This window comes from Mesoplodon mirus (genome assembly GCF_964341445.2).
Source record: "Mesoplodon mirus genome assembly, chromosome: 15".
Lineage (NCBI taxonomy): Eukaryota > Metazoa > Chordata > Mammalia > Artiodactyla > Ziphiidae > Mesoplodon > Mesoplodon mirus.
The window spans coordinates 75,564,882-75,585,929 of record NC_138991.1 but is presented as its reverse complement, the minus strand read 5'-3'; positions in this window follow the sequence as shown (position 1 = coordinate 75,585,929).

Sequence of the window (21,048 nt, the reverse complement as noted above, 5' to 3'; positions counted from 1 at the left end):
ACCACTGGGCCACCAAGGAATTCCCCCAAATGTATTTTTAAGGAGAAAAATGAAAGAAATCTAAGTGCAGGAGAATGCTGGGTTTGTATTTTGCTAGCTTTTCAGGGTAACATTTTTATATCTACGGGAATAGACTTAACATTATTCTAGAACTATTTACATAAATATTTATGGGGTTTAAAACATTTTGGAAGCCCTCTAAATTATCACCCAAAAAAGAACACAAACAGCAGCTTCATAATTACATCTAAAATTTACTGAATGGTACTGTGTCCCAGGCTTTATCTACTTTACTATATCTTTATTTCCATTTCTATCACATGTTTAAAAATTCCTCATTTAATCCCTATTACAACATTTAAAGGTATCTATTATGTCTCCATAGAGCAAAAAACTAAGGCTTAGAAAAATTAATTAACTTTGCAAATACCACACAAATAGTAAGCTATAGAACCAATATTTGTATGTAGATCTATACATTTCTAAGTATTTTCTTTTAAACAGTATCTACTATTAAAGTTAGATATAAAACTAATCAAAATAAACACATATTTGTACCATAATTTGAGAAGGTTTAGGGTTCTAGAAAACACAGATTGGCATTAGTTACTTACCTGGCATAGTTATTTTATGTAGATAATCACAAAATTTTGCTTCCATACTTGCTTTCTTCTTAATGGTCTTCCTGCTGAAACAACCTCAGAATTTCCTGCATCACTGAAACTGAAGAAAAGAGAAGGCCTATTTTTAAGAAATTAATATCTAATGATTAGTATTATAACTTATATATGCTTATTGTGGATAACTTGGAAAAGACAGATTAAAAAAAAAGTATAAGGTCAAAATTACCTAGTGCCATTTAGCTGTAATTCCTGTGTATATGTTGTTTATATAAACTTCCAAAAAAAAGTTGGGTTACAAAATCGGGCACCTTTGACAGGGTATGATGAACAGCTTTCTTTTTTTTTTTTCCTGATAAAACATTCTTACAACATCAAAGAATTAAAGTGTTTAATATTATATTTATATCATAGTGAATGATACTAAATATCTGTGGTTTTAAGACATGTGAGTAAAATGTTTTGAGGTTGACCTTTTGTAAAACTTCACAGAGTTGGATCATTTCAAAGACTATGTTGGAACTCATGCTAGGATCTCATTCAACTAAAGTTTTTATGTTGCATAGTTTAAACTGTTCATTTTCTGACATTATCAAACATGATAAATTAAAGATTATGTCTCAATGGTCAACTATAGATATTCTAAGTTAAAGAGTGCCTTTATCACTGTAGTGAAAACCTTTTTAAGCACTTTGAAATTTTTGCAGGTATTATATAGATATTCTTGAAGTTTCAATAGTCAAGAATATACAAAAATATCTCAGTAAACATTTATTTCAGTTTATGTATTCAATTATGAGTAGCTTCTTAAGCAAGAATAAAGATTCTTTATTCCCTATTTTCTTTACAAATGTTTCATGTGACAACTTTTGTAAAAATCTTGTAGTAGGCTTAAAGAGTGTTAGTATTTCATATTTTAGTTTGTTGCCACTTAATTGAACAGACATGAATTTAAGAATAAAAAGCATATAATTATGAAAATAATCATCAGTTATGTTTTCCCAATACTGCTTTCTATACCTGACATGATTATTAAATTGTAAATTATTTTATTAAAAAAAAGAAATACTCAAAAATGTTCGATGAATGAATGAATATTCTTGAGCACTTATGTTTTATTTTGGGTTCTCCTAAAAAACAGGTCCTGAGACAAGGATTTGAGAGTAATTTGGGAACTAATTTGAGTGTAAATTGGGAAGGTTTCAAGATTATTTAGGAGGTGAAGTGAACACAGGTTGGAGATTTTCTAGGTGAGACAGGGGAGGAAAAAGGAACCAGTGACATGTGTCTCACTGAGCCAGCTACCGTTATGGATGACTGGAGCTTGATTCTGCTGGGGAAATTCTGTAAGCTAGTGTAGGATACATCAGGGTCAAAGGAACTTGACCTACCTGAGTATCAAAGGAACTGGGACATTTATACACTGACTGGCAGACGGGGCTCTGGAAGAGAGTGAAAACCCTGAGGGAAAGAAAGGCAGAGGCTGGCTGTTGAAAGTTGGGCCAGGGTGCACTGAACTACTAAGAGGAGTAGGGGGATGCAGGTGGGACAGGAGCAGCAACTGATTTTCGGTGTATAGAAGTATAGCATCAATAATTGAGGAAAGCTAAAATCAAAATGGATGAGTTTTTCTGAGCACACAAGTTGGATTGAGCACAAGTATAAAATCAGAGTTTTTTTTTTTCTTCCAAAACTCCCTTGTCTTGTTTTTCTATTTTCTTTGTTCTTGCCCTACGGGTTTTCCCAACCAGAGCCCCCACTGCCAATGGGTGAATAAATATCCTAGTCACTTCCACTAGACTATGCTGTGCAGTTCTTCAATACTCAGTCTTGTCTCGATTGTGCCTAGAGCCCTCCCTTAGAATAGTTTGCACAATCTTTCCACATTCAGAGAGGCTGGGATGTAGTATTAAGATTGGCTTCCATTTTAGGCTTGGTCCTCCTGTTCTTCTTTGTAATTTGTCCCTGCTGTTTTTTTTTTTTTTTAATTTTTTGCCTTATAACAAATTTAATCAGTTATACATATACATATGTTCCCATATCCCCTCCCTTTTGCGTCTCCCTCCCACCCTCCCTATCCCACCCCTCCAGGCGGTCACAAAGCACCGAGCTGATCTCCCTGTGCTATGCGGCTGCTTCCCACTAGCTATCTACCTTACGTTTGGTAGTGTATATATGTCCATGCCGCTCTTTCACTTTGTCACAGCTTACACTTCCCCCTCCCCATATCCTCAAGTCCATTCTCTAGTAGGTCTGTGTCTTTATTCCTGTCTTACCCCTATGTTCTTCATGACATTTTTTTTTTCTTAAATTCCATATATATGTGTTAGCATACAGTATTTGTCTTTCTCTTTCTGACTTACTTCACTCTGTATGACAGACTCTAGGTCTATCCACCTCATTACAAATAGCTCAATTTCATTTCTTTTTATGGCTGAGTAATATTCCATTGTATATATGTGCCACATCTTCTTTATCCATTCATCCGATGATGGACACTTAGGTTGTTTCCATCTCCGGGCTATTGTAAATAGGGCTGCTATGAACATTTTGGTACATGTCTCTTTTTGAATTATGGTTTTCTCAGGGTATATGCCCAGTAGTGGGATTGCTGGGTCATATGGTAGTTCTATTTGTAGGTTTTTAAGGAACCTCCATACCGTTCTCCATAGCGGCTGTACCAATTCACATTCCCACCAGCAGTGCAAGAGTGTTCCCTTTTTTCCACACCCTCTCCAGCATTTATTGTTTCTAGATTTTTTGATGATGGCCATTCTGACTGGTGTGAGATGATATCTCATTGTAGTTTTGATTTGCATTTCTCTAATGAGTAAAGATGTTGAGCATCCTTTCATGTGTTTGTTGGCAGTCTGTATATCTTCTGTGGAGAAATGTCTATTTAGGTCTTCTGCCCATTTTTGGATTGGGTTGTTTGTTTTTTTGTTATTGAGCTGCCTGAGCTGCTTATAAATTTTGGAGATTAATCCTTTGTCAGTTGCTTCATTTGCAAATATTTTCTCCCATTCTGAGGGTTGTCTTTTGGTCTTGTTTATGGTTTCCTTTGCTGTGCAAAAGCTTTTAAGTTTCATTAGGTCCCATGTGTTTATTTTTGTCTTTATTTCCATTTCTCTAGGAGGTGGGTCAAAAAGGATCTTGCTGTGATTTATGCCATAGAGTGTTCTGCCTATGTTTTCCTCTAAGAGTTTGATAGTGTCTGGCCTTACATTTAGGTCTTTAATCCATTTTGAGCTTATTTTTGTGTATGGTGTTAGGGAGTGATCTAATCTCATACTTTTACATGTCCCTATCCAGTTTTCCCAGCACCAATTATTGAAGAGGCTGTCCTTTCTCCACTGTACATTCCTGCCTCCTTTATCAAAGATAAGGTGACCATATGTCCATGGGTTTAACTCTGGGCTTTCTATCCTGTTCCATTGATCTATCTTTCTGTTTTTGTGCCAGTACCATACTGTCTTGATTACTGTAGCTTTGTAGTATAGTCTGAAGTCAGGGAGCCTGATTCTTCCAGCTCCATTTTTCATTCTCAAGATTGCTTTGGCTATTCGGGGTCTTTTGTGTTTCCATACAAATTGTGAAATTTTTTGTTCTAGTTCTCTGAAAAATGCCAGTGGTAGTTTGACAGGGATTGCATTGAATCTGTAGATTGCTTTGGGTAGTAGAGTCATTTTCACAATGTTGATTCTTCCAATCCAAGAACATGGTACATCTCTCCATCTATTTGTATCATCTTTAATTTCTTTCATCAGTGTCTTATAATTTTCTGCATACAGGTCTTTTGTCTCCTTAGGTAGGTTTATTCCTAGATATTTTATTCTTTTTGTTGCAATGGTAAATGGGAGTGTTTTTTTATTTCACTTTCAGATTTTTCATCATTAGTGTACAGGAATGCCAGAGATTTCTGTGCATTAATTCTGTATCCTGCTACTTTACCAAATTCATTGATTAGCTCTAGTAGTTTTCTGGTAGCATCTTTAGGATTCGCTATGTATAGTATCATGTCATCTGCAAACAGTGACAGCTTTACTTCTTCTTTTCCAATTTGGATTCCTTTTATTTCCTTTTCTTCTCTGATTGCTGTGGCTAAAACTTCCAAAACTAGGTTGAATAAGAGTGGTGAGAGTGGGCAACCTTGTCTTGTTCCTGATCTTAGTGGAAATGGTTTCAGTTTTTCACCATTGAGGACGATGCTGGCTGTGGGTTTGTCATATATGGCCTTTATTATGTTGAGGAAAGTTCCCTCTATGCCTACTTTCTGCAGGGTTTTTATCATAAATGGGTGTTGAATTTTGTCGAAAGCTTTCTCTGCATCGATTGAGATGATCATATGGTTTTTCTCCTTCAATTTGTTAATATGGTGTATCACGTTGATTGATTTGCGTATATTGAAGAATCCTTGCATTCCTGGAATAAACCCCACTTGATCATGGTGTATGATCCTTTTAATGTGCTGTTGGATTCTGTTTGCTAGTATTTTGTTGAGGATTTTTGCATCTATGTTCATCAGTGATATTGGCCTGTAGTTTTCTTTCTTTGTGACATCCTTGTCTGGTTTTGGTATCAAGGTGATGGTGGCCTCGTAGAATGAGTTTGGGAGTGTTCCTCCCTCTGCTATATTTTGGAAGAGTTTCAGAAGGATAGGTGTTAGCTCTTCTCTAAATGCTTGATAGAATTCACCTGTGAAGCCATCTGGTCCTGGGCTTTTGTTTGTTGGAAGATTTTTTATCACAGTTTCAATTTCAGTGCTTGTGATTGGTCTGTTCATATTTTCTATTTCTTCCTGATTCAGTCTTGGCAGGTTGTGCATTTCTAAGAATTTGTCCATTTCTTCCAGGTTGTCCATTTTATTGGCATAGAGTTGCTTGTAGTAATCTCTCATGATCTTTTGTATTTCTGCAGTGTCAGTTGTTACTTCTCCTTTTTCATTTCTAATTCTATTGATTTGAGTCTTCTCCCTTTTTTTCTTGATGAGTCTGGCTAATGGTTTATCAATTTTGTTTATCTTCTCAAAGAACCAGCTTTTAGTTTTATTGATCTTTGCTATCGTTTCCTTCATTTCTTTTTCATTTATTTCTGATCTGATCTTTATGATTTCTTTCCTTCTGCTAACTTTGGGATGTTTTTGTTTTTGTTTCTCTAATTGCTTTAGGTGCAAGGTTAGGTTGTTTATTCGAGATGTTTCCTGTTTCTTAAGGTGGGATTGTATTGCTATAAACTTCCCTCTTAGAACTGCTTTTGCTGCATCCCATAGGTTTTGGGTCGTCGTGTCTCCATTGTCATTTATTTTTAGGTATTTTTTAATTTCCCCTTTGATTTCTTCAGTGATCACTTCGTTATTAAGTAGTGTATTGTTTAGCCTCCATGTGTTTGTATTTTTTACATCTCTTTTCCTGTAATTGATATCTAGTCTCATAGCATTGTGGTCGGAAAAGATACTTGATACAATTTCAATTTTCTTAAATTTACCAAGGCTTGATTTGTGACCCAAGATATGATCTATCCTGGAGAATGTTCCATGAGCACTTGAGAAAAACGTATATTCTGTTGTTTTTGGATGGAATGTCCTATAAATATCAATTAAGTCCATCTTGTTTAATGTATCATTTAAAGCTTGTGTTTCCTTATTTTCATTTTGGATGATCTGTCCATTGGTGAAAGTGGGGTGTTAAAGTCCCCTACTATGAGTGTGTTACTGTCGATTTCTCCTATTATGGCTGTTAGTATTTGCCTTATGTATTGAGGTGCTCCTATGTTGGGTGCATAAATATTTACAATTGTTATATCTTCTTCTTGGATCGATCCCTTGATCATTATGTAGTGTCCTTCTTTGTCTCTTCTAGTAGTCTTTATTTTAAAGTCTATTTTGTCTGATATGAGAATTGCTACTCCAGCTTTCTTTTGGTTTCCATTTGCATGGAATATCTTTTTCCATCCCCTTACTTTCAGTCTGTATGTGTCTCTAGGTCTGAAGTGTGTCTCTTGTAGACAGCATATGTATGGGTCTTGTTTTCGTATCCATTCAGCCAATCTGTGTCTTTTGGTGGGAGCATTTAGTCCATTTACATTTAAGGTAATTATCGATATGTGTGTTCCTATTCCCATTTTCTTAATTGTTTTGGGTTCATTATTGTAGGTCTTTTCCTTCTGTTGTGTTTCTTGCCTAGAGAAGTTCCTTTAGCATTTGTTGTAAAGCTGGTTTGGTGGTGCTGAACTCTCTCAGCTTTTGCTTGTCTGTAAACGTTTTAATTTCTCCATCAAATCTGAATGAGATCCTTGCTGGGTAGAGTAATCTTGGTTGCAGGTTTTTCTCCTTCATCACTTTAATTATGTCCTGCCACTCCCTTCTGGCTTGTAGAGTTTCTGCTGAGAGATCAGCTGTTATCCTGATGGGGATTCCCTTGTGTGTTATTTGTTGTTTTTGCCTTGCTGCTTTTAATATGATTTCTTTGTGTTTAATTTTTGACAGTTTGATTAATATGTGTCTTGGCGTATTTCTCCTTGGATTTATTCTGTATGGGACTCTCTGTGCCTCCTGGACTTGATTAACTATTTCCTTTCCCATATTAGGGAAGTTTTCAACTATAATCTCTTCAAATATTTTCTCAGTCCCTTTCTTTTTCTCTTCTTCTTCTGGAACCCCTATAATTCGAATGTTGGTGCATTTAATGTTGTCCCAGAGGTCTCTGAGACTGTCATCTGTTCTTTTCATTCTTTTTTCTTTATTTTGCTCTGCAGCAGTTATTTCCACTATTTTATCTTCCACCTCACTTATCCGTTCTTCCGGCTCAGTTATTCTGCTATTGATCCCATCTAGAGTATTTTTTATTTCATTTATTGTGTTTTTAATCGATGCTTGATTCATCTTTAGTTCTTCTAGGTCCTTGTTAACTGTTTCTTGCATTTTGTCTATTCTATTTCCAAGATTTTGGATCTTGGAAATAGAATCTTGGATCATCTTTACCAACATTATTCTGAATTCTTTTTCAGGTAGACTGCCTATTACCTCTTCATTTGTTAGGTCTGGTGGGTTTTTATCTTGCTCCTTCTCCTGCTGTGTGTTTTTCTGTCTTCTCATTTTGCTTATGTTACTGTGTTTGGGGTCTCCTTTTTGCAGGCTGCAGGTTCGTAGTTCCTGTTGTTTTTGGTGTCTGTCCCCAGTGGCTAAGGTTGGTTTAGTGGGTTGTGTAGGCTTCCTGGTGGAGGGGACTAGTGCCTGTGTTCTGGTGGATGAGGCTGGATCTTGTCTTTCTGGTGGGCAGGTCCACGTCTGGTGGTGTGTTTTGGGGTGTCTGTGGACTTTTTATGATTTTAGGCCACCTCTCTGCTAATGGGTGGCGTTGTGTTCCTGTCTTGCTAGTTGTTTGGCTCAGGGTGTCCAGCACTGTAGCCTGCTGGTCGTTGAGTGAAGCTGGGTGCTGGTGTTGAGATGGAGATCTCTGGAAGATTTTCGCCGTTTGATATTATGTGGAGCTGGGAGGTCTCTTGTGGACCAGTGTCCTGAAGTTGGCTCTCCCACCTCAGAGGCACAGCACTGACTCCTGGCTCCTCAATTTGGGATGATGTGTTGTCTATTCATGTATTCCACAGATGCAGGGTACATCAAGTTGATTGTGGAGCTTTAATCCGCTGCTTCTGAGGCTGCTGGGAGAGGTTTCCCTTTCTCTTCTTTGTTCTCACAGCTCCTGGGTCTCAGCTTTGGATTTGGCCCCGCCTCTGCGTGTAGGTCGCCGGAGGGCGTCTGTTCTTCGCTCAGATAGGACAGGGTTAAAGGAGCAGCCTCTTCGGGGACTCTGGCTCACTCAGGCCGGGCGGGAGGGAGGGGCACGGAGTGCGGGGCGAGCCTGCAGCGGCAAAGGTCGGCGTGACGTTGCACCAGCCCGAGGCGCGTCGTGCGTTCTCCCAGGGAAGCCGCCTCTGGATCCCGGGACCCCGGCAGTGGCGGGCTGCACAGGCTCCCGGAAGGGCGGTGTGGACAGTGACCTGCGCTCGCACACAGGCTTCTTGGCGGTGGCAGCAGCAGCCCCAGCGTCCCACGCCCGTCACTGGGCTCCGCGCTTTCAGTCGCGACTCGCGCCCGTCTGTGGAGCCCCTTTAAGCAGCGCTCTTAATCCCCTCTCCTCGCGCACCAGGAAACCAAGAGGGAAGAAAAAGTCTCTTGCCTTTTCGGCAGCTCCAGAGTTTTCCCGGACTCCCTCCCGGCTAGCTGTGGCACATTAGCCCCCTTCAGGCTGAGTTCTCGCCGCCAGCCCCAGTCCTCTCCCTGCGCTCTGACCGAAGCCCGAGCCTCAGCTTCCAGCGCCGCCCCCCCTGGCGGGCGAGCAGACAAGCCTCTCGGGCTGGTGAGTGCCGCTCGGCACCGATCCTCTGTGCGGGGATCTCTCCGCTTTGCCCTACCCAGGTATGTGGGGAGTTTCTTGCCTTTTGGGAGGTCTGGGGTCTTCTGCCAGCGTTCAGTAGGTGTTCTGTAGGAGTTGTTCCACGTGTAGCTGTATTTCTGGTGTATCCGTGGGGAGGAAGGTGATCTCCGCGTCTTACTCTTCCGCCATCTTACCCGGAAGTCTTCCCTGCTGTTTTTAAAGAGATTTGCATTGATTGTGTGCCGTGCTAGTGGATGCCTAGAGGAACTTAATTGAAAAGGGACTGTGAACAATTTGGTAAAGTGGGAAATGTAATGTAGGGGGTAAAATGAAAAATATTTAGCACACAACATAGTGAGGACACTTAACAATCACCATGGCCTCTTAACTGAAGTTTGGTTCTCTACTCTACCAGAGTTAACTTTCTGGTAGTTGGGTGATTCTGGGGCTTCAAGGGAGAGAGGCTGGGATGACTGGGATAACTTGAGGATTACCTAAGGGGCTCACAGCCATGGCTAACTACCAATTGGCACTTAAATATTATAATATTTTAACGGACTGTAAGTGCTGGCTGAAACTCAGCCCTGCGTATAACCTAGATAAAAACTTTATCAATATTTACTTCTTTGAATTGGGTTTTTTGCCTGCACCTGTTTGCATATGGGAAAAGGGAGTCGACAGAATCTCCGAAAGGTCTGTAATTCACACTGGTTGTGGTCTAGTGACAGTAGGCGGTATGACCTCTAAAGTGACAATATGGACTGGATTAGTCTAGATGGGTATCTTAAAAGCCTTGCTCCCATGTCATTTCCAAACAATAATCGGTTGTGTAAGTTTATTTATCTACTTTTGTATATAAGGTTATCAAGGAAAAGCTACAGGCTACGTTTTCCTCTTTTTAAAAAAATAGTATTTATTTTTGGCTGCATTGGGTCTTCATTGCTGCTCACGGGGTTTCTCTAGCTGCGTCGAGTGGGGGCTACTCTTTGTTGCAGTGTTTGGGCTTCTCATTGCGGAGCACGGGCTCTAAGCACAAGGGCTTCAGTAGTTGTGGCGCATGGGCTTAGTTGCTCCGAAGCACGTGGGATCTTCCCAGACCAGGGATTGAACTCATGTTCCCTGCCTTGGTAGGCTGATTCTTTTTTTTTTTTTTTTTTGGTAGGCTGATTCTTAACCACTGATGCCACCAGGGAAGTCTACTTCTTCTTGAAAGTGTGATCCCCTGATGCCTGCTATACATAGCAAATTCCTGAAGGAAAATACCAGAATATGGATGAGCTGAATACCAAAATCTGGGTTGATTTTTCTTTTCTTTCTTTTTTCTTTGTTTTTGGCACCCAATCTCTTTTGTGGAGTGGGGGGAGTGGTGGGAGGCCCTGAGGGGGAGCTCTCACTGCTCAGCTTGTTCATTAGCGATGCTTCCTGGGTCCTGCAGCTTCATCACTTCCGGCAGCTCCGGTGGGCTGGAGAAGGGCTTGATGGGCAGGGTCTCAAATGCTTCACCTGCCTGTAAGGCTAGCCCCACCCGCGGCTGGGTCTGGCTGGTGAAGCCACACTCACCCAATATCTTGCCATCGTCCAGAAACCGGTGGTCCTTGTACAGCCGCTGCTCATCTGGCAGCTGCTTGAGGATGCCCTCGACGATGCGCTTCAACAGGAACACGGTGTTGGACTCTTTGCCTTCCATGAAGATGATGGTATTTTGAGAAACACGTCCACACCGGCTACTGCCTCTCCCTTTCGAGTAGCCGGCAGCTCCACCCCCTTCCTGGCAGCCCACACGCCGGCCCCCAGGGTGCCCGAACCTGGCGGCCCCGCCCCGCCCCACCTCTACTGGGTTGATTTTTCTAATCAAGGGGAAGTGAGTAATTTGGAATGCTAAGGATTTAAATGGGTCATGAGCTTTCTCTTAGAAATAAAGAATTTGGTATTTCTCTGTTTTCAACATGTGCAATAGATTCTGAAGGAGATTCTGAGAATCTATGGTGCTGTTAAGCTGAATCCATTGTAAAAATGAATAGTGTATAATTATTGCAAAATGTATAATTTTCAATTGTATATTCGTGGATTTAAATCACTTCTGATGTGACTTTCCCCTGAAGCGATGTTTCTGATTTCATGTTCATGTTTTTTTAATATTGTTGCAAAGAAAAAATATCCTCCAAAACTTGGAAGAAAAAAAAAAAAGATTGTGTCACCTTTGTTTTTATTTTTAGACAATGTCCTGTTCCTAGGTCAAAGTTGGCAAGTTTTGTTTGTTTTCTGTAAAGGGCCAGATAGTAAATATTTTAGACTGTGTTCACCACCTGGTCTCTATTCAACTCTGCAACAAAAGCAGCCATGTATAATATGTAACAAATGGCTGTGGCAGTGTTCCAACAAAACTTTATTTACAAAAAACAAGTGGTCAGCTAAGCCCAACTATAGTCTGCTGACCCCTGCCCTAAAGTCACAAGATATACCAGTTTGTTTGATTTGCCATTTACTGTTGATTAAGGCCCAGACAACTCACAACTTTGTAAAGTTGGATGTTCCTTTATTGGAAACTGGTAAGATATAAATGATTTTGCCCAATATTAGGCAAGTACTTTTTGTGCAATGAAAATTATTTTTGCCTGATAATAACATGAATTATTTTTCTTATGTAGAAAAGTTAGTCCCAAACTCTGGTCTTATTTCTGGTAGGACAATGACCAATTTTGCATCTAACTTTGTGATTTATCACAGCATTCTTCCTTTTCTTCATTGATTATATAATCATTAGTTCTCTGTATTTTTTTTATAAAGCCAGAAATGGTACGATCCTTATTTATTTATTTATTTATTTATTATAAATTTATAAATTTATTTATTTTTGTCTGTGTTGGGTCTTCGTTGCTGTGTGTGGGCTTTCTCTAGTTGCGGCAAGCTGGGGCTACTCTGTTGCCGTGTGCAGGTTTCTCATTGCGGTGGCTTCTCTTGTTGCAGAGCACGGGCTCTAGATGCGTAGGCTTCAGTAGTTGTGGCACGCAGGCTCAGTAGTTGTGGCATGCATGCTCAGTAGTTGTGGTGCACAGGCTTAGTTGCTCCACGGCATGTGGGATCTTCCCAGACCAGAGATTGAATACCTGTCCCCTGCATTGGCAGGCAGATGCTTACCACTGTGCCACCAGGGAAGTCCTCCCTGTATTTTTTTCTGAACCAACTTTGTCATCCTGCTGTCTCCCTCATTAATGAGTTTAATAAAACTTAGATTTCTGCTCATTATGGTTTTATATAAGAATTGTAATCTATGAAACACTTTGAAAATTATACTTTGGAAATCATTCTGTTAAGATATTTACCTAGATTAGACACCATGTTCTTGTCCTTCAATTTTATGACCTGGGAGAGGAAGAAAAAAATGTTCTCAACTTCAAAACCAACTGGCGATTCTAAAATAATGGAACTAAGAGCTAAAGATAAGTAAAAACTATCTGAATGTGATACAGAAGCCATGGTGCCTTGGATGGAGCAACCATTTAATCTAAATGCTGGGATGTGGCTTCAAGTTTGGCGATAGTAGAAAGTGTAGGAGACCAGAATGTGCGACCCCAAAATATACCTCTTTAGCATAAATGTCAATATTTAAAATTGACTATTTTGAGAAACAGCAGACACAGGAGAAGTTCTGAAAACAGGGTATAAGTTGTCTTTTTGTAAGGGAAATTTCCATTTGTAGAGGAAATTTCCATTTGTGAAGGTGTCTTCCTCTCTGTACCAGGAAAAGAAGGATGACTCTAAATCACAAGAAACTCATCAATAGACAAGGAACAGTCTTAAATCTGCATAACAAACCTTATGCTTCTTTACATACTTTTCCTGGTCACCTTCTCATAACTTACCTCCCCACACCCCCACCCCACACCCTTCTTCTTTTGTTTTAAGTGAAGATGGCATTTAGGCCCAAGTTCTAGCCACCTCTTTGAGTTACTCATCTGTGAGTTTCTCCCATGTATATGTGAGATATACATGTTGATAAACTTCTGTTTGTTTTTCTCCTGTTAATCTGTCTTTCATTACAGGATCCCCAGTGGAGAGCCTAAAAGGAGAAGATATTTCTTCTCTCCTACAAAAGTGTAGGCATGTGTTTTAAGTTCTATTATAATTTGATAATGTGCACAGGATAAACCTCTCACATCAGTTTCTATTTTCTGGCAACATTTATCTCAAGATTGCAGGTATTTTACCCACTGGAAGTAATCAGCACACTTCTCTAATGTTACCTTTACTTCCATACATTGAAAGTGAAACAGAATTAAAGTAACTTTCAAGTGTATGCTAAAACCATTCATTTAATAATTTTTCCCAAAAAGCGACCCTCAGGGGAATTTGAAAATTCCACCTACAGTTCCCCCTTTGGCTCACAGCAATGACTGTACCTGCTTCCAGGAGAGGCTGAAGCTTTGAAGGACAGCTGAGTTCATGCCAATCAGCAGGCAGTGGCAAAATGAAATGAATTTTTTTTCACATTACACTAGATGGTGTAGTGCCAAGCTGAAAAATAGTCTGTTTCATTTTGGATTCATGTTTTTTTTCCCTAGTCTTTGATTTGACTTGAAAGTCAAACTGAATGTCTGAGATAAAAATGTCATGCAGATCATAACTCAGTTCTCCTGGGTTCATTGGAGATGGACACAGTTGAAACTGTTGACTGAGGTATAGAGAGGTCAGTTCAGCTATGCTGTTCCCCAGCCATCCCCTGCTATTCCTCACTCCAAAAGAGTAGTTCACTTTATTATGTCCAGTTGAACCTCAGGTAAAAGGTTCAGCTGGGATCCTAGAAGCTTAAAGACAGTCAATTCATGAAAGTATTAAAGGATAATTTTTTAGAAAAAATAAACCCACATACATATTTAAAATGGACACATGTCAAAGATTTTATTTAATTAATTAATTAATGAGGGAACCAGTAAGACGTTACCACCAGTTCAAAGGAGACTCCAAAAAGAATACACATATGCAGGCTATCAGAAATGATGCAATGAATTTGGATTTGCTTAACTTGTGCCAAAATAGCTTCTTCCACAAAAAGGAGGAAAATTAATTGAACCTCCTCCAAATTCATTTGCATATTTGTGGACAAGAATCATTTGTATCTCTTTCAGTTCTCTAAAACTTACAGATTTGTAGAAAACATTAATACAGTGAAGGGTGTAAAGACCCCATAGAATCAGATAACTTGGAGGGGTATGCTAGACAATGCCTAGTTTTCCATTGAAAACATCAGGAATTTTTTAGCTGTATTTCAGTCCTTCATAATTTTTCCCTACAAAAGAAAACCTGACTAACATTATGTTTGTATCTCTAAGGTTATATACAACAAAAAAGGTGATAGTGTTCTCCTGCATCTGTTTGCCAAAAACAATCAAAATAGGACAACAAATGGATGGAGCAGCAGATACTTGAAAGCTGGAGAAATCAAATGGAAGGAAAGTAAACTTTAAAATACCTTTTGCTTAATCACTGTCTTTATAGCACATTACTTTGTGTTTCACATTGTGGAAAATTTTAAGAGAAACACTACAGGGATGAGCTGTCCTTTAAGTTACACTGTTTTGATTTCACAACCTTTCAGCATTTTGGAATGTCAGGAAAAGCACCATGAATCTTTTAACCCTGAATCAAAAGCTTTGGAAAATAATATGAAAGTCTTATGACAATTTTTCATGGAAGAATTAGGAGACACCACACTGCATTCAATCCAGCAAGGCTTCCTAACAACTCTTCTTATACACCTCTCCCCTCACCCCAAAATTCCACTCCTAATGGCTGTTCCTGAATCTCTTCTCTCTCACCTATGTTCCAAAGGCCTTTAGTTGTGCTAGCTTATCTCCATATCATTTCTTTTTTTGTTTTTATAAAAAGTAATTTCATCTTCTCATCTTCTTCAAGTTTTCTCCACTATGCCTTCTCTACTATTTCTTCTACTATGCCTCTCAGTACAATGTCCTGGTAAATGAACCAAGCAAATACTATATCCTTTGAAGTGAATGAAGAGGGATACCACAAAAACTTGTAATTTAATATGTTCCTTCATGCCACACTTTATTTTCAACTTAGAGATTAAATCTCTTAGCTATATACCTTGGAATATAATAGCTGCCACATCATAATTTTAAGTAGATACACCACACAAGATAATGATTTATATAAAAATGATAACATTTATAAAAAAAGGATTCCTAAGCTTTTTCTGAATGTTAACTGGGTTCCTCCTGACACTCTCAAAATTCAGGCAGGCAAAAGGACTGTATTAGTTTTCTAGTGCTGCCATAACAGAGTACCCCAGAATGGATGGCATAAACAACAAAGATTTATTCTCTCACAATTCTGGAGGCTGGAAGTCCAAGATCAAGGTGTTGCCAGTGTTGGTTTCTTTTGAGGCCTCTCTCCTTGGCTAGCTATCTTCTCCCTGTGTCTTTGCATGGTCTTCCCTCCATGTGTATCTGTATTCCAATCTCCTCTTCATTTAAGGACACCAGTCACATTGGATTAGGGCCTACACTAATGACCTCATTTTAACTTAATTCCCTCTTTAAAGACCCCATTTAAAAACATAGTCACATTTTGAGGTACAGAAGGTTAAGATTTCAGCATATGAATATTGGAGGGCCATAATTCATCCCTCAACAAGGACTGTTCTTTCCATTTCAGTAGAAGAAGAATGTCAGGTGTTCAGGGACTAAGTGACCTCTGAACAGTCTAAGGAACACAGCCAGCGCATCCAATTGATAACCTGTACTATGGATTTCTTTAAGTCATTCTTAGAAGAAAGAGTTGTTAGAATACAGACCTTCTTAGAGTTTCAGAGTTGGCGTTATAGAACAAGAAAACAATGCTTTTTTTGTCTTTAATTTAAAGATATAAATGATGGACATATGCCAACCTTATAAATATCCTTCAAGGTATCTAGGTTAGCTATTTCCATAGCTGGTCTAAATATTCATGCAAAAGTATTATAGGTATTTTTTTGTGTTTTTTAACAACTGTATTGAGATATAATTTACATAGTATAAAGTTCAGTAGTCTAAAGTGTACAATTATCATGAATATTTATGTGTGTAATTATGTGGGAAATTATTCTGCACTCTATGTAGATTAATTTTGATCTCTATGATAACTCTACAAGGTTGACATCACTGACATTTATAGATGAGGACATGAAGCTTAGAAATGAAAATAACTTTCTCAGATTCTCCCAGGTAGTAAGTAGGAGAGTTGGTCATTCAAACCCAGGTCTGTGGGGTCTAAAACCTAGGCCCTATACACCACACCACTCAGTTAGTCCTTCCCCATTTTACCATATGTAACACATTCTCATTGTATGGAAATCAAAGAGCACAGCTAAATAAAAAGAAAATAAGAATCATTTGTAATCCTTACCCAGAGTTTACCATCTATAACCATTTTGATATGTACCCTTACAGTTGTTTTCCCATTCATATGTGTCAAGCACATATAACTTCATACACATAAACTCAGTTGTATCTTTATTTTCTTCAAATAAAATTAAGTGTATCTCTGACCTTCATCCTACAAGGTTGTCAAGAGATCCTGGTAAGTATTGAGGCTCCTGATCTTCCTTGAGGTCAAAGAGAAAATTGGGAGATTTGTGTACTACTGGGAGAGTAGAGGGAGGCCTCTGATCTTCAATCTAGCATGGCAGCCTTCATTATTGTCTATGGTTCAGCAGTTCAGGAGAACAGGAACTGTACTACTTCAGGGCCCAGAGGAGCACAGAGAGCCTTGCTCCAATGGGAAGCTCAGTGCTAGTTTTAGCTTCCTTCTGAGGTCTTGCTACCACCTAAGGGTACTGAGAAACGTGGGGTCTGGGTCCTCCAGCTCACTGTGCACCCCGCTCTACTTTAAGGATTTTCCTTTATCTGCTTCTGACTGTCACTCTTTCTCCTGCAATTCCTTCTCCCATTGTATAATCCTTTTTTTTTAACATCTTTATTGGAGTATAATTGTTTTACAATGGTGTGTTAGTTTCTGCTGTATAACAAAGTGAATCAACTTTACGTATACATATATCCCCATATCCCCTCCCTCTTGCATCTCCCTCCCACCCTCCCTATCCCACCCCTCTAGGTGGTCACAAAACACCGAGCTGATCTCCCGGTGCTATGTGGCTGTTTCCCACTAGCTATCTATTCTACATTTGGTAGTGTATATATGTCCATGCCTCTCTCACTTCGTCCCAGCTTACCCTTCTGCCTCCCCGTGCCCTCAAGTCCATTCTCTACGTCTGCGTCTTTATTCCTGTCTTGCCCCTAGGTTCTTCAGAAACTTTTTTTTTTTTTTTAGATTCCGTATATATGCGTTAGCATACGGTATTTGTTTTTCTCTTTCTGACTTACTTCACTCTGTATGACAGACTCAAAGTCCATCCACCTCACTACAAATAACTCAATTTCATTTCTTTTTATGGCTGAGTAATATTCCATTGTATATATGTGCCACATCTTCTTTATCCATTCATCTGTCGATGGACACTTAGGTTGTTTCCATGTCCTGGCTTTTGTAAATAATGAACATTGTGGTACATGAATCTTTTTGAGTTATGGTTTTCTCAGGGTATATGCCCAGTAGTGGGATTGCTGGGTCGTATGGTAGTTCTATTTTTAGTTTTTTAAGGAACCTCCATACTGTTCTCCATAGTGGCTGTATCAATTTACATTCCCACCAACAGTGCAAGAGTGTTCCCTTTTCTCCACACCCTCTCCACCTAAATAGACATTTCTCCAAAGAAGATATACAGATTGCCAACAAACACATGAAAGGATGCTCAACATCACTAATCATTAGAGAAATGCAAATCAAAACTTCAGTGAGGTATCACCTCACACCAGTCAGAATGGCCATCATCAAAAAATATGTATAATCCCTTTTACTCAAGCTTAAAAAAACAAGAGCTAGGAAGGGAAATGTTTACAGTTCACAACTCACTTTTGAAAAAGGACTTGGCTATTGTGAAAAAAAAATTTAATGTATTTATTATGATTGTTATTTACAAAATCATATTCTACCTGCTGTTTTTATCTAATTTGACAATCTTTATTGTTTTTAATTTGTTTTTTTCTTATTATTGAGCTTTAAGAATTTTTTGTGTATTTCAGATATAAGTTCTTTATCAGATATGTATTTTGCAATTATTTTCTTCCATTCTGTCTTTCATTTTCTTAAGTGTCTTTTATAGAACAGAAATTTTAAATTTTAATAAGATCCAACATATCAGTTTTTCCTTTCATATATTGTGCTTTTGGTATTGCGTCTAAACACTCAGTTTCTCAACCCATAGAGATTTTCCCCATTTTCTTCTAGATGTTTTATAGTTTTTCACCTTACCTTTAGGTCTATGATTCACTTTGAGTTAATTTTTGTAAAGTGTTAAGTCTATAATCTAGTTTCCAATATCACTTATTGAAAATACTGTTCTTTCTCCGTTGAATTGCCTTTGAGCCTTTGTTAAAGATCAGTTTGACTTTGTGTGCTAGATATTTGGCTATATTTTGTGGGTCTATTTCTGGGCTCTTAATTCTATTTCTTTGATCTATGTGTCTATTTTTTTTTACTGATACCATGCTGTTTTGATTATGGTAGCTATATAGTAAGTCTTGAAATCGAGCAGTTTAAGTCCTCCAACTCTGTTATTCTTTTTCAGTATTGTGCTAGTTATTCTAGGTCTTTTCCTTTTTGATATACATGTTAGAATCAGTTTGTTTATATCTACAAAATAGTTGCTGGGATTTTGATTGAGATTACAGTACATCTATAGTTGAAGTTGGAAAGAATTGACATCTCTGACCAGGATTGTCCACCAACGACACATGGGAGTTGGCTGATGAATGCCCAAGCTTTCCCATTGCTCAGGTGTGACATCTCTGTGCATGTTCCACAGAGCATCCCAGAGGTCCCCAGAAGGATCAAGCACCAGTTGCCCACAGTGGCGACTTCTCATTAAGATAACCTTTATTGAATATCTACTCTTCCCTGTTCACTTTCCCATTCCCCTACCAGTTTTTCTTGTAATCACCTCCCAAATAAACTACTTTTCCTCAAAACCTCTTCTTAGGGTTTGTTTCTGGGAGATACAAACTACAACAAACCTGTGATAACACCAATATACTAAAAGGCAGGCTTAAATAAGACAACTTCATTTTCTACATGCACCCAGTTTCCAAAGCAGTACCAGACCTAATCAATTTAGATAGAAATTGCACAGTCAGATAACTTAATGCCTACCCTGAGCATTCAAATTTATTCTGTAAGAGATAGAAAACAAGTGTCCCTCTCACGTCTGCTCTCTCTCCAGAAGGACAAAAGGATAAAAACACATTTAATTTCAACAAGCATGCATGTGTGAGAAAATCTACCTCAAAATAGCTAAAATGGTAAAATATATGTAGCTATTTTAAAGCCAGAAGATTTGGATTCTCCTCAGGCAGCTTTTAGCTTCTAGGGTTTTATGGCTCACTAGCTTTAGGTTAGAAGATTAGAATTGCAAAGTATGTTGTGGTTTTAGTCTCTGCCATTCTTTCATAGTTTTGTAATAGAAGGGTTTGGGGGAGGCGGGATATGGGAGGGGGGATAAAGTTAGGGAGGAAGGAATGAAATGTACCAGGAGAACTGGTCCAACTATCTGTCTTAATTTTTAACAGCCTTCAAAGCAAGTCATGCACGCTGAGCACTGCAGAAACACCAGACATTTGTTGGGGGAAAAAATGTCTTCTGGGAATGCACTCCTTGCGGGGAGAAAATGGCTTCATAAAGGAATGATGCAAACACTATACATTGCCCTGCCAGCAACTTCTCTCTTTATTTGCAATTGCAGAATTAAATATTCCCTACACCGAAGCCTCAGTCAGCTGCAAAAACAATGTGTTGTAATATGATATTTAGTTTTGCTGAAATGGAGCCACAGCCTTGCCATTCCAGATTCTGCAGCCTTGCAAAAACACCCAGAGAGGCTTCGCTGACCTCGGGGGAGTGCAGAAGGCTAATGAAACATCCTCACTTTTGCAATTTAATTTTTCTTCAAGAACCCAAGCCAGAGCTAGATGAGTTTCCATCTAGCTTTTGGAGGGAAAAACAAAAATGAGTTAATTAAGATTATCAGACAGCTTTTACAAAATGTAATATCAGCCCTTTATTATGATATAATATCAGCCAACACTTGCTTCACTTTCCCTGCGAGGAATCGGATTGGAGCTGCTGATCATGGAAGAAGTACTCTGTTGTCTCAACTCACACATTCAAGCAATTTAAATCTAGTCTCCCAGAGACCTGACATCATAAAGGGAAATTATGTTCAGGTCTTCTTATCTATGAAAACATTACCTCAACACTGTTCAACTCAGTCACTATCATGATTTTGCTCTTTCCCTGAATCACCAAACTTCACAGAAGAGAAATTATTGCTCCATTATTTCACCACCTAATATATCCTTAATTCTAAGATCGGCTGCCATAGAACACTTGAATGATGCTGTTCTTTGGAAGGCCATCAGGACTTCACCTTCTCCAATCCAATAAGCAATTTTCTGTCCTGATGGACTGCACCATTGGATACTGCTTACCTACCTCTCCTTTCATAGTGAAGCCTTGTGTTTTCTTGCCTTTTGTTGACATGGTGCTTCTCTCTTCCTGCGCATCCCCCCAGCCCTCCCTTGTGGTCATTCTCCAAAGGCTCTTTCTTCCAAACTCCTATTCTTTATATTCGATAAGCATCCATTCTCATATTTTTAGTCATCACCTCCCTGATGGCTGGAGCTTAAGCAGCAATCTTGAATGATGAAATGCCCTTGAGGATGGAATTCCCTAGTAGAGGATGATGAAGAGCACATTAGAAGAAACTTGGCCCCCTGATGACTTTGTTGGAGGCACCATATTTGTTTAGCCTTGCATATCTCCTGATGTCTTCTACGTGCTAGAATAAACTCTATGTGTTTAAGTCATTGTTAATTTGGATTTTCTGTTATATGTGACAGAATCTAATTTAGGTAGTAAAAATGGGTGTAATAATGCCTTCT